Raw genomic sequence first — 15,024 nt, 5'->3', positions numbered from 1 at the left:
CAATAACACATCTCTAGGGTTCCATAGTCACAGTCAATAACACATCTCTAGGGTTCCATGCTGGGGTTCCATTTACCTTGCACCACACCAAGACATCTCTAGGCTCCATGAGGGGGTTCTTTACCTGCACCACACCAAGACAGCAGTAGAGGGGTACTTCACCTGCACCACACCAAGAGAGCAGCAGAGGAGTACTTCACCTGCACCACACCAAGAGAGCAGTAGAGGGGTACTTCACCTGCACCACACCAAGAGAGCAGTAGAGGGGTACTTCACCTGCACCACACCAAGAGAGCAGTAGAGGGGTACTTCACCTGCACCACACCAAGAGAGCAGTAGAGGGGTACTTCACCTGCACCACACCAAGAGAGCAGTAGAGGGGTACTTCACCTGCACCACACCAAGAGAGCACCACACCAAGAGAGCAGCAGAGGGGTACTTCACCTGCACCACATCAAGAGAGCAGTAGAGGGGTACTTCACCTGCACCACACCAAGACAGCAGTAGAGGGGTACTTCACCTGCACCACACCAAGAGAGCAGCAGAGGGGTACTTCACCTGCACCACACCAAGAGAGCACCACACCAAGAGAGCAGTAGAGGGGTACTTCACCTGCACCACACCAAGAGAGCAGTAGAGGGGTACTTCACCTGCACCACACCAAGAGAGCAGTGAGGAGTACCTCACCTGCACTGAACACCAAGAGAGCAGTAGAGGGGTGACTTGGATCTGACCTGCACCACACCAGAGAGCAGATAGAGGATCTGTACTTCACCTGCACCACACCAAGAGAGCAGTAGAGGGGTCTGGGAGTACTTCACCTGCACCACACCAAGAGAGCAGCAGAGGAGTACTTCACCTGCACCACACCAAGAGAGCAGGGTGAGGGGTACTTCACCTGCACCACACCAAGAGGCAGTGTCTCCGAGGGGTGATTCACCTGCACCACACCAAGAGAGCAGTGGGCTGAGGGGTACTTCACCTGCACCACACCAAGAGAGCAGTGAGGGGTACTTCACCTGCACCACACCAAGAGAGCACCAGAGGAGGATGCGGCACCTGCACCACACCAAGAGAGCAGGAGCAGAGGAACTTGGGAATGAACTCCGGTCCTGGAAAAGTTTAATGGCAACGAGGCCTTCTCTGTTTCAGACGGCTACCCAATGTCCTTGCTCCGGTCCAAACGCCACGCCCACAGACGTTAGTTTCTTCTCCACGATGACTCTGGATCTGAGTACCTCCACGATGACTCTGGATCTGAATACCTCCACGATGACTCTGGATCTGAGTACCTCCACGATGACTCTGGATCTGAGTACCTCCACGATGACTCTGGATCTGAGTACCTCCACGATGACTCTGGATCTGAGTACCTCCACGATGACTCTGGGTCTGAGTACCTCCACGATGACTCTGGATCTGAGTACCTCCACGATGACTCTGGATCTGAGTACCTCCACGATGACTCTGGATCTGAGTACCTCCACGATGACTCTGGGTCTGAGTACCTCCACGATGACTCTGGATCTGAGTACCTCCACGATGACTCTGGATCTGAGTACCTCCACGATGACTCTGGGTCTGAGTACCTCCACGATGACTCTGGGTCTGAGTACCTCCACGATGACTCTGGGTCTGAGTACCTCCACGATGACTCTGGGTCTGAGTACCTCCACCGATGAAACCCTCTTGTCAGTACCCTCCACGAAACCCTCTTGTCATCTGAGTACCCTCTTGTCATTACTCTGAAACCCTCTGTCAGTACCTCCACGATGACCCTCTGTCATTACCATTGACTGAAACCCTCTTGTCATTACCGTTCGAAACCCTCTTGTCATTACCGCTACGAAACCCTCTTGTCATTACCGACGAAACCCTCTTGTCATTACCTCTAGTGAAACCCTCTTGTCATTACCGTTATGAAACCCTCTTGTCATTACCGTTACAAAACCCTCTTGTCATGATTGAACCTCTTGTCATTACCTCCACATGTACGAAACCCTCTTGTCAGTTACCGTTTTGAAACCCTCATCTACCGTACCGCCATCATTTCTGAAACCCTCTTGTCATTACCGTTACGAAACCCTCTTGTCATTACCGTTACGAAACCCTCTTGTCATTACCGAACAAAACCCTCTTGTCATTACCGTTACAAAACCCTCTTGTCATTACCGTACGAAACCCTCTTGTCATTACCGTTACGAAAACCCTCTTGTCATTACCGTTACGAAACCTGTCATTGCTACTCTTGTCATTACCGCTACGAAACCCTCTTGTCATTACTGAGAAACCCTCTTGTCATTACCGTTACGAAACCCTCTTGTCATTACTTACTGAAACCCTCTTGTCATTACCATACGAAACCCTCTTGTCATTACCGCTACATAAACCCTCTTGTCATTACCGTTACGAAAACCTGATTGTCATTACCGTATGAAACCCTCTTGTCATTACCGTTAAAACCCTCTTGTCATTACCGTTCTGAGAACCCTCTTGTCATTACCGTACTGAAACCCTCTTGTCATTACCGTTATGAAACCCTCTTGTCATTACCGTTACAAAACCCTCTTGTCATTACCGTTACGAAAACCTCTTGTCATTACCGTACCCTCTTGTCATTACCGCTAAAACCTCTTGTCATTACCGTTACGAAACCCTCATGTCATTACCGTTACGAAACCCTCTTGTCATTACCGCTACGAAACCCTCTTGTCATTACCGTTACGAAACCCTCTTGTCATTACCGCTAAAACCCTCTTGTCATTACCGTTACGAAACCCTCTTGTCATTACCGTACGAAACCCTCTTGTCACATGAAACCCTCTTGTCATTACCGTTACATGAAACCCTCTTGTCATTATACGAAACCCTCTTGTCATTACTGTATGCCGTTACGAAACCCTCTTGTCATTACAGTTAAGAAACCCTCTTGTCATTACCGTTACGAAACCCTCTTGTCATTACCGTGACGAAACCCTCTTGTCATTACACGTTAAACCCTCTTGTCATTACCGTTACAAAACCCTCTTGTCATTACCGTGACAAACCCTCTTGTCATTACCGCAGAAACCCCTCTTGTCATTACCGTTACGAAAAACCTCTTGTCATTATATATTAAAGGTCATGACTGCTACGAAACCCTCTTGTCATACCGTTACGAAACCCTCTTGTCATTACCGTTAATGAAACCCTCTTGTCATTACCGTACGAAACCCTCTTTGTCATTACCGTTACAAAAACCTCTTGTCATTACCGTTACGAAACCCTCTTGTCATTACCGTTACGAAACCCTCTTGTCATGACAAACCCTCTTGTCAAATGTGAAACCCTCTTAGAAGGTGACCGTTGACTAAAACCCTCTTGTCATTATTACAAAAACCCTCTTGTCATTATTTAAGGAAACCCTCTTGTCATTACTGTTGAAACCCTCTTGTCATTACCGTTACATCAAACCCTCTTGTCATTACCGCTAAAACCTCTTGTCATTATTATGAAACCCTCTTGTCATTACCGTTACGAAACCCTCTTGTCATTACCGTTACGAAACCCTCTTGTCATTACCATAAAAATCTTGTCATTACCGTTATGAAACCCTCATGTCATTACCGTGACGAAACCCTCTTGTCATTACCGTTTTGTTGTTGAAACCCTCTTGTCATTACCGCTAGCAAAACCCTCTTGTCATTATTGTTGAAACCCTCTTGTCATTACCGTTCTAGCTAACCCTCTTGTCATTACCGTTAGTACAAAACCCTCTTGTCATTGGTACCGTATAAAAACCCTCTTGTCATTACCGCTACGAAACCCTCTTGTCATTACCGTTACGAAACCCCTTGTCATTACCGTTACGAAACCCTCTTGTCATTACCGTTCTACTAAACCCTCTTGTCATTACCGCTATGAAACCCTCTTGTCATTACCGTGACATGTCATTACCTTACGAAACCCTATTGTCATTACCGTTGGAAACCCTCTTGTCATTACCGTTATATATTAAAGGTTGTCATTACCGTTACGAAAACCTCTTGTCATTACCGTTACGAAACCCTCTTGTCATCTACTAATGTGATTTAAACCCTCTTCAAGGTGACCGTTCTGAGCCCTCTTGTCATTACCGTTACGAAGGTGTCATTACCGTTAAAACCCTCTTGTATTACCGAAGGTGACATGAAAACCCTAATGTCATTACCGTTACGAAACATGGTCAGCTAATGTGATTTATATCATGTATTACCGTTATCTAAACCCTCTTGTCATTACCGTGATATATTTGTCATTACCGCTGGATCTAGCTAATGTGATTTTGTCATTACCGAAGGTGACCCTCTGTCATTACCGCTGAAACCCTGATTGTCATTATATTATGAAACCCTGGATCATTAGCTAAACCCTGTGATTTATATATTCTTGTCATGACCGTGACATGGATCTAGTCAATGTACCCTCTTTATATATTATGAAGGTGACATGAAACCCTCTTGTCATTTATATATTATGAAGGTCTTGTCATTACTTAGCTAAAACCTCTTGTCATTATTATGAAACCCTGACATGTCTTAATGTGATTTAACCCTCTTGTGACATGGAAAACCTAGCTAATGTCATGATTTATATATTATGAAGGTGACATGGCCGGCGCCCCATGGGCATTTATATATTATTATGAAACCTAGCTAATGTGATTTATATATTATGAAGGTGACATGGATCTAGCTAATGTGATTTATATATTATGAAGGTGACATGGATCTAGCTAATGTGATTTATATATTATGAAGGTGACATGGATCTATGGGCCGTAGGAGTAGTATTAATATTTAGAGATCTATGTTATGAAGGTGACATTCCATGGGCCGTTAGAGTAGTATTAATTTAGAGATCTAGCTAATGTGATTTATATATTATGAAGGTGACATGGCCAACGGCCCATGGGCCTGTTAGAAGTAGTATGTATTATTTAGAGATCTAATGTGATTTATATATTATGAAGGTGATTAGCAAATATATTATGAAGGTGACATGGCCAACGGCCCATGGGCCTGTGAGGAGTAGTATTATTATTTAGAGATCTAGCTAATGTGATTTGAGTTTCCACTTCCTCAGGTGTTGAAACCCAAATTAATAAGGATATTGGGTGCACATAAAGATGTATGTGAATAACAGTTTAAATTAACACCATTTAAAAGCTAAATATTGACTAATTATTTACCATTTACAACAATCACAACAACAAGGTCAAAGGTTGAATGTCTCTTGCTCAGTTGCAGCTAATCGATGGCGATATTAAAGGCAATTGCTGACCAGAATGTGGTAAAAGTTAAGCTGTTTGAAAGGGGACCATATAAACTTCGCCCAATTCTTTAACGTTAACTAATAAATTAATGTAAAAGAAATTCCTCCATTTTTTTCAGAAAACCAAAACAAAGGATGTTCAATCTGTGTCCATAACCTGTGAACAAACCAAATTTGTGTCTCGGTTCCGTATAGACCTGGTTGGATCCAGATCCCATCCGTGTGGGAAGCAGCAGAAAAGTCTTTTTTTAAGCTACTTTATTAACCAGCGCAGATAAATTGTTAATAAAGTGATGCATGTCACATTGCCTGTCCCGGTAAACACCCCTGTCTTTACAAGACTGTAAAAACACAAAACTCAAGGCAATTCAATTTGGCTGTAAATGGAAGAACAGGCTCCATTATCATCTCGCCTCCATAACATCTCGCCTCCATGTAAATAGAAGAACAGGCTCTGTATTGCTACATCATCATCTCCATAACAGCTGTAAATAGAAGAACAGGCTCTGTATTGCTTCATTATCATCTCATCTCCATATAGAAGAGCAGGCTCTGTATTGCTACATTATCATCTCATCTCCCCCTGTATGGGCATTCTAGGGTAGCCTAGTGGTTAGAAGCATGACTAGTAACCGAAGGTAGTGACCATTCTACTGTACAAATCTGTCGTTCTGCCCCTGAACAGGCATTAACCCACTGTTCCATGGGGCGGCATTGAAAATGAGAATGGTTCTTAACTGTTGCCTAGTTAAATAAAGGTTAAAAAATCCCCCTAATGACATTCAGGTACAAAAATCCCCCTGTATGACATGTCATTGACTCCCCTGAACAGGCAGTTAACTCACTGTTCCTAGGTCATTGAAAATGAGAATTTGTTCTTAACTGATGCCTAGAATTGCCTAATAAAAAAGAATGTAGGTGGACATTCTACTGTAGAAGGATGACATGTCGTGAGGAATCCCCTGTATGGACATTCTACCAAAAGGATGACAGAAGGAGTGACATGGACATTCTACTGTGAGGAATCCCCCTGTATGGACATTCTACTGTAGAAGGATGACACGTGAGTGAGGAATCCCCCTGTATGGACATTCTACTGTAGAAGGATGACACGTAGTGAGGAATCCCCTGTATGGACATTCTACCGTAGAAGGATGACACGTAGTGAGGAATCCCCCTGTATGGACATTCTACCGTAGAAGGATGACACATAGTGAGGAGGTAGTGAGGAATCCCCTGTATGGGCATTCTACTAGAAGGATGACACGTAGAAGGATGACACATAGTGAGGAGGTAGTGAGGAATCCCCCTGTATGGACATTCTACTGTAGAAGGATGACACATAGTGAGGAGGTAGTGAGGAATCCCCCTGTATGGACATTCTACCGTAGAAGGATGACACATAGTGAGGAGGTAGTGAGGAATCCCCCTGTATGGACATTCTACCGTAGAAGGATGACACGTAGTGAGGAATCCCCCTGTATGGACATTCTACTGTAGAAGGATGACACATAGTGAGGAGGTAGTGAGGAATCCCCCTGTATGGACATTCTACTGTAGAAGGATGACACATAGTGAGGAAGTAGTGAGGAATCCCCCTGTATGGACATTCTACTGTAGAAGGATGACACATAGTGAGGAGGTAGTGAGGAATCCCCCTGTATGGACATTCTACCGTAGAAGGATGACACATAGTGAGGAGGTAGTGAGGAATCCCCCTGTATGGACATTCTACTGTAGAAGGATGACACGTAGTGAGGAATCCCCCTGTATGGACATTCTACCGTAGAAGGATGACACATAGTGAGGAGGTAGTGAGGAATCCCCCTGTATGGACATTCTACCGTAGAAGGATGACACATAGTGAGGAGGTAGTGAGGAATCCCCTGTATGGACATTCTAGTGACACATAGTGAGGATAGTGAGGAATCCCCTGTATGGACATTCTACCGTAGAAGGATGACACATAGTGAGGAAGTAGTGAGGAATCCCCCTGTATGGACATTCTACCGTAGAAGGATGACACATAGTGAGGAGGTAGTGAGGAATCCCCCTGTATGGACATTCTACCGTAGAAGGATGACACATAGTGAGGAGGTAGTGAGGAATCCCCCTGTATGGACATTCTACTGTAGAAGGATGACACATAGTGAGGAGGTAGTGAGGAATCCCCCTGTATGGACATTCTAGTGAAGTTCTACATTGAATGTGTTGTTTTTAATGTCGGAACACCGTGAGATTCTGATTTTCTGTCAGTCCTGGATACCATTGTTATGGTGTCTGTGTGCAGTAGGAAGGAACTTAAGAGGTTGTTTTGTGAGCCAATGATAACTAGTGTTAGTGAAATGACTGGATGTCTTTCTTTTTCCCTCTTTCTTTTATTTAACCCTTATTTTATTTAGCCGTTATTTTATTTAGCCCTTATTTTATTTAACCCTTATTTTATTTAACCCTTATTTTATTTAGCCATATTATTTAACCCTTATTTTATATAACCCTTATTTTATTTAACCCTTATTTTACCAGGTAAGTTGACTGAGAACACATTCTCATTGAAACCAACGAAATGGGGAATAGTTTCAGGGGAGAGGATGGGGGATGAATGAGCCAATTGTAGACTGGGGATGATTAGGTGACCGTGATGGTATGAGGGCCAGATTGGGAATACAGGTACCTTAGCATATGCTACTGTACCTGTAGACTTCCAGTCATTGCGCTAATGCTAGTTACCAGAATTCCTCTAAAGCCACACTGTAAAATGGATCTGATTTGGAATAAATATGTGGAATCATGTGGAAGTTTCATTCATGTCTCTATGATTAAATAAACACTTTGTTTGTTTTTGGCAGGAGAAAGACCAGACTCTGAGGAACCAGAGGAAGAAATGTCCAAACCAGCAAGACCATACCACTGCTCCCAGTGTGCAAAGAGTTTTACCCAGTTAGGGAACATGAAAAGACACGAGAGGACACACACAGGTGATAAACCTTACCACTGCTCCCAGTGTGCAAAGAGTTTTACCCGGATAGGGTCCCTGAAAATGCATGAGAGAATACATACAGGAGACAAGCCTTACCCCAATGCTCCTTGTGTGTAAAGACATTTTCCTCATCAGGATGCCTGCAAATACATGAGAAGACGCACACAGGCGATAAACCTTCCAATGCTCCCAGTGTGGAAAGAACTTTTCCTTGTCAGCGAACCTGAAAAGACATGAGAGGACACACACAGGAAATAAGCCTCATCAATGCTCCCAGTGTGGAAAGACATTTTACCCGGATAGGGTCCCTGAAAATGCACGAGAGAATACATACAGGAGAAAAGCCATGACCACTGCTCCCAGTGTGGAAAGAGTTTTCCCAGTCAAGGGACCTGAAAAGATCACGAGGATTACATACAGGAAAAAAGCCACACCACTGCTCCCAGTGTGGAAAGACATTTTAACCAGTCAAGGGACCTGAAAAACATGAGGAATACATACAGGGAGAAAAGCCATACCACTGCTCCCAGTGCTCAAAGACATTTTCACAGTTAGGTCACCTGAAAAGTCATGAAAGAACACACACAGGAGATAAGCCTTACCAATGCTCCCAGTGTGGAAAGACATTTTGCCCAGTTAAGTCACCTGAAAGAACATAAGAGGTTGCACACAGGAGATAAGCCTTCCAATGCTCCCAGTGTAGAAAGACATTTTCCTCGCTAGCGAACCTGAAAAGACATGAGGACACACACAGGAGATAAGCCTTCCAATGCTCCCAGTGTAGAAAGACATTTTCCTCGCTAGCGAACCTGAAAAGACATGAGGACACACACAGGAGATAAGCCTTCCAATGCTCCCAGGACCTGTAAATTGATATTTCACATCACATCATCAGAGAACTTACAGTGCTCCCATTGTCTTATATTTTTTACGAAGAATGTGTTTTTTGATTATGCCATATGAAATCGAACTGTACAAAAAATAGATTTGTATGTTTTTATTAGAAAAACATGAATTGAGAATATGGAGTATTTCAGTTTAAATATACAGTACGCCCATGTTAATGTAGACTGCTCTGTGATTAAATTATAATTTTAAAACTCTGGATATTTGTGTGTTTATCGGAGTGTGTCATTCCTCCAGCACTACAGATAATCTATTTGGATGTGATGCATTTTGCTCCATTGTTTCCCTCCAAGGAGCCACCGTTGGAAGACACAAGGAGTTACTTCTTAACGTTGTGGAGGGCCTCCGTACCTTGGCGGGAACCCTTCAATGCATTGCTGGAACAAGCCACAACGGTAACCTTCCAGACTCCTAGTAACCCCAAACACCAGAGGTGTTTCTCCCCATACCCATTTCAGTTGGTGGCCCACTCTGATGATTTATATCTGACAGAGTGGCTGTAAAATAAATTATATGGTCACATTTTACAGATGAAGCTTGATTTGGAATGTCTGAGTAGTTCTATATGATGTCATAATACACCCCTCTGATAATCAAGTGATGTTTGGAATGTCTGAGTAGTTCTATATGATGTCATAATAGACCCCTCTGATAGTGATACATTTGCTCCATTGTTTCCATGTCAGTTGGTTTCCCACTCTGATGATTTATATCTCACAGAGGGGCTGTAAATGAATAGTATGATGACATCATACAGACCTTAGTGGAGTTCCTGACCGACTTGACGTGCAGATGTTGCATTGCATCAACCAATGGTTGCGTGTCACGTCTTTAACTGTGCAGTAGGGCATCGGAATGCAATATCATACGATGTGGTTAGCTGATCTGTTAAATACCTATTCAGACGTTGTAAGATGAGATCTGGCATGCGTCTGCAACCTAACCAGGGAGGTACACAGAGTGGCTTTAACTTCACTAGGGTAGGGGCAGCATTCAGAATTTTGGATGAAAAGCCCAAATTAAACTGCCTAAATCTTCCACTCTAACGTTTCCAAAACTGTCTGTAAGTATAACAGAACTGATACGGCGAAAACCTGAGGAGAATCCAACCCAAGTATTTATATTTTTTTATAATGACTTTCTATGGGAATATCAAATGGAATACCTCCCAGATTGCAGTTCCTGGGGCTTCCAGTAGATGTCAACAGTCATTAGAAAGAGTTTCAGGCTTGTTTTGGGAAAAATGAGCTAGAATTTGTAGTTTTTCTAGGTGGCTCCCGTGAAGCACGGGCGTGGCAGCATCATGTTGTGGGGGTGCTTTGCTGCAGGAGAGACTGGTGCACTTCACAAAATAGATGGCATCACGAGGGAGGAAAATTATGTGGATATATTGAAGCAACATCTCAAGACATCAGTCAGGAAGTTAAAAGCTTAGTTGCAAATGGGTCTTCCAAACGGACAATGACCCCAAGCATATTTCCACTCTAAAGTATCCAAAACTGTTAAAATCATGTCTCTGAGTATAACAGAACTGATATGGCAGGCGAAAACCTGAGGAGAATCCAACCAGGAAGTACTATTATTTTGAAAGGCTGTTTTTCCATTGGAAGCCTATCCACCATACAAAGACTTAGGACCCAGTTCACAAGCTCTATGGGTTCTTCTACATGTGACCAGTCTTTATGCATTGTTTCAGGCTTTTACTCTGAAAAATGAGGGAGATTGTCCTCTGATTGAAAGTGCTCTGTGGAAATGTCCATTCATCAGCCATGCGCCTGATCGTGAACGCTCCTTTCCTATTGACAAAGCTTTTGTCCGGTTTAAATATTATTGGAGGTATTTGGACATAAAGATGAACATTTATTGTCTAACATGGAGACCTGGGAGTGCCACCAGATGAAGATCATCAAAGGTAAGTGATTAATTTTAGTCGCTATTTCTGACTTTTGTGACACTCTCCTTGGTTGGAAAATGGCTGTATGGTTCTCTGTGGCTATGAGCTGACCTAACATAATCGCAAAGTGTGCTTTTGCCGTAAAGCATTTTTCAAATCTGACACAGCATTACATTAACACATTATATTAAGGAGAAGTTTATCTGTATTCGTATGTTTAACACTTGTATCTTTTATCCATGTTTATGATGAGTATTTCTGTTAATTGATGTGGCTCTCTGCACTTTCACCGGATGTTTGTTTGAGACAATGCATTTCTGAACATGACAATAATTTCAAATGAGGTTTTTGGACATAAAGATTAACTTTATCGAACAAAACACGCATTTATTGTGTAACATGAAGTCCTGTGAGTGCCATCTGATGAAGATCACAAAAAGTTAGTGATTAATTTAATCGCTATTTCTGACTTTTATGAGCCCTCTCCATGGCTGGAAAATGGCTGTATGGTTATCTGTGACTAGGCGCTGACCTAACATAATCGGTTGATGTGCTTTCGCCGTAAAGCCTATTTGAAACAGGACAATATGGCTGGATTTACAAGAAGTTGATCTTTAAAATGGTGAAAATACTTGTATGTTTGAGGAATTTTAATTATGGGATTTCTGTTGTTTTGAATTTGGCGCCCTGCAATTTCACTGGCTGTTGTCGAGTCTGGTCACATCTAACAGGGTGGCTTTACTAGTCTGGTCACATCTAACAGAGTGACTTTACTAGTCTGGTCACATCTAACAGAGTGGCTTTACTAGTCTGGTCACATCTAACAGAGTGACTTTAATAGTCTGGTCACATCTAACAGAGTGGCTTTACTAGTCTGGTCACATCTAACAGAGTGACTTTACTAGTCTGGTCACATCTAACAGAGTGGCTTTACTAGTCTGGTCACATCTAACAGAGTGACTTTACTAGTCTGGTCACATCTAACAGAGTGACTTTACTAGTCTGGTCACATCTAACAGAGTGACTTTACTAGTCTGGTCACATCTAACAGAGTGACTTTACTAGTCTGGTCACATCTAACAGAGTGACTTTACTAGTCTGGTCACATCTAACATAGTGACTTTATGGAGATCACTGTTAAACATCAACATGGCTTTACAGTCTGGTCACATCTAACAGATGGTGCAGAATGGAGATCACATTAAACCATAGTGGCTTTACAGTCTGGAGATCACTAAAGAGTGGTTTACAGAATGGAGATCACATCTAAACATATGGTGCAGAATGGAGATCACTGGTCAACCATATGGTGCAGAATGGAGATCACCAGAGTTAAACCATATGGTGCTGGAGATCACCATTAAACCATATGGCTTTACTAGTCTGGTCACCATTAAACCATATGGTGCAGCTTTACTGGAGTCACTGTTAAACCATATGGTGCAGAGTGGAGATCACTTTACCATATGGTCAGATCTAGATCACTGTTAAACCATATGGTCAGAATGGAGATCACTGTTAAACCATATGGTCAGATCTAACAGAGTGCCTTTACTAGTTAAACCATATGGTGCAGAATGAGATCACTTTAAACCATATGGTCAGGTCAATGGAATCACTTTAAACCATATGGTCAGAATGGAGATGACTTTAAACCATATGGTCACAGAATGGAGATGACTTTAAACCATATGGTCACATCAGAATGGAGTCACTTTAAACCATATGGTCAGAATGGAGATCACTTTACTATATGGTGCAGATCTGGAGAGTGGCTTTACTAGTCTGGTCACATCTAACATAGTGACTTTACCAGTCTGGTCATTCACTGTTAAACAGAGTGACTTCTACCTCTGGTCACATCTAACCTCTTCACTGTTAAACCACTATGGTGCATGAGTCTGGTCAAACCATCTAAACAGGAGATGACTTTACTAGTCTGGTCACTCTAATAGAGTGACTTTACTAGTCTGGTCACATGCCAGAATGCAGAGTGACTTTTAAACTAGTCTGGTCACATTAAACAGAGTGGCTTTAACTAGTCTGGTCTCACATTCCCTATAACAGAGTCCTCTTTATTCTGATAGTTCTGGTCCTCATTCCAACAGAGTGCCTTTACCCCTCCAAACTGGTCACATCTAACAGAGTGGCTTTACTAGTCTGGTCACATCTAACAGAGTGACTTTACTAGTCTGGTCACATCTAACAGAGTGACTTTACTAGTCTGGTCACATCCTCCAGAGTGGCTTTACCATAGTCTGGTCACATCTAACAGAGTGACTTTCCTAGTCTTCACATCTAACAGAGTGATCCCTTACTAACGGTCACATCTAACATAGTGACTCCTTCTTCTTTCCCTATAACAGCCTCATCTTCCTCATTTTCATTCTAACAGAGTGGCTCTAGTCTGGTCACTTTCTAACAGAGTGGCTCCTCCACATCCCTTTACTAGTCATCTGGGACAGCTTTACTAGTCTGGTCCATCTAACAGAGTGGCTTTACTAGTCCCCTCACATCTAACAGAGATGGCTCTTCTTTCTGGTCACATCTCAGAGTGGCTTCTTTCAGTCTGGTTCAGCCCCAGAGTGGCTTTCTCCGTCTGTAGATCTCATCTTCTTTACAGAGGGGCTTTACTAGTCTGGTCACTCATGGTCAGAGGATGTTAGTCTGGTCATCTAACAGACTGACCTTGCTAGGCTCAGTATCAATCTAACAGAGTTTGCTAATCTGGTCAAATTTACAGTAGATGGTAAACAGTTGTGTTTGAAACACTGCGATTCGCGAATGTAAATAAAACAGAGTGACTTTAAAGTCTGCACATCAAAGAGTGGTTTTACTTAGTCTGGTCAAGCATCTAAAAGAGTGGTTTAAAGAGTCTGTTGTTTGTTCTTGAACAGAGTGACCATTTACGTCACGTCTGAAGCCCCTTTCAGTCCATCTAACAGAGTGACTGACTGACTGGAGTGGGTAACGCAGTTTGGAAAATATTTACAACAGTGTTTACATTAGTAAAAAAAAAAGGTCATTTTTAAACAGAGATATGTTTTCTGGTCACATCTAACAGAGTAATTTACCTTCATATCACAGAGTGAACCCTTTACTAGTCTGGTCACATTTTTTTAACAGGTAGTTTTCACTTTCGACTAGTCTTTTATATTTTATTGTACAGAGTGGCTTTACTAGAAAGGTCACATCTACTAGAACAGTGGCTTTACTAGTCTGGTCACATGGTAACAGACTGCATCTTTACTAGTCTGGTCACAGACAACAGAGTGGCTGTACTCTTGCAGTCTGGTCACATCTAACAGAGTACTTTACTAGTCTGTACATAGGTATAGTGGCTACAGTCTGGTACAGCCAGGTACAGCCAGTTACAGCCAGGTACAGCTAACAGAGTTACAGCCAGGTACAGCCAGGTAGGTACAGCCAGGTACAGCCAGGTACAGCCAGGTACAGCCAGGTACAGATAGGTACAGCCAGGGTACAGATAGGTACAGATAGGTACAGATAGGTACAGCCAGGTACAGATAGGTACAGCCAAGAACCCTTTTTGATTGGCAATTGCAAGAAGACATCCAACAGTTCCCTGGAGAGGAAACTGGGAATGGACAACATACAGTGGGGCAAAAAAGTATTTAGTCAGCCACCAATTGTGCAAGTTCTCCCACTTAAAAAGATGAGAGAGGCCTGTAATTTTCATCATAGGTACACTTCAACTATGACAGATAAAATGAGAAAAAAAATCCAGATAATCACATTGTAGGAAATTATGGTGGAAGATACGTATTTGGTCACCTAGTTCTGGGACACTGTAAAGTCCATGGAGAATTAAGAGCACCTCCTCCCAGCTGCCCACTACTCTGAGGCTAGGAAACACTGTCACCACTGATAAATCCACTATAATTGAGAATTTCAATAAGCATTTACGGCTGGCCATGCTTTCCACTTGGCT

At 42.7% G+C, this 15,024-nt stretch overlaps 1 long non-coding RNA gene across 1 annotated transcript; it reads left to right on the top strand.

Annotated features, from left to right (window-relative positions):
* Nucleotides 1–6,453: 6,453 nt before the first annotated feature.
* Nucleotides 6,454–7,469, top strand: LOC127923296 (uncharacterized). Its single transcript, XR_008114002.1, has 3 exons — nt 6,454–6,513; nt 6,646–6,994; nt 7,330–7,469. It is a non-coding gene; the product is annotated as an uncharacterized LOC127923296 (long non-coding RNA).
* Nucleotides 7,470–15,024: the final 7,555 nt, after the last annotated feature.

The sequence above is a fragment of the Oncorhynchus keta genome, unplaced genomic scaffold (assembly GCF_023373465.1).
Source record: "Oncorhynchus keta strain PuntledgeMale-10-30-2019 unplaced genomic scaffold, Oket_V2 Un_contig_2918_pilon_pilon, whole genome shotgun sequence".
NCBI classification, from domain to species: domain Eukaryota; kingdom Metazoa; phylum Chordata; class Actinopteri; order Salmoniformes; family Salmonidae; genus Oncorhynchus; species Oncorhynchus keta.
Note: the sequence above shows the minus strand (reverse complement) of the source record. Positions and strands in the feature narration are given on the sequence as shown.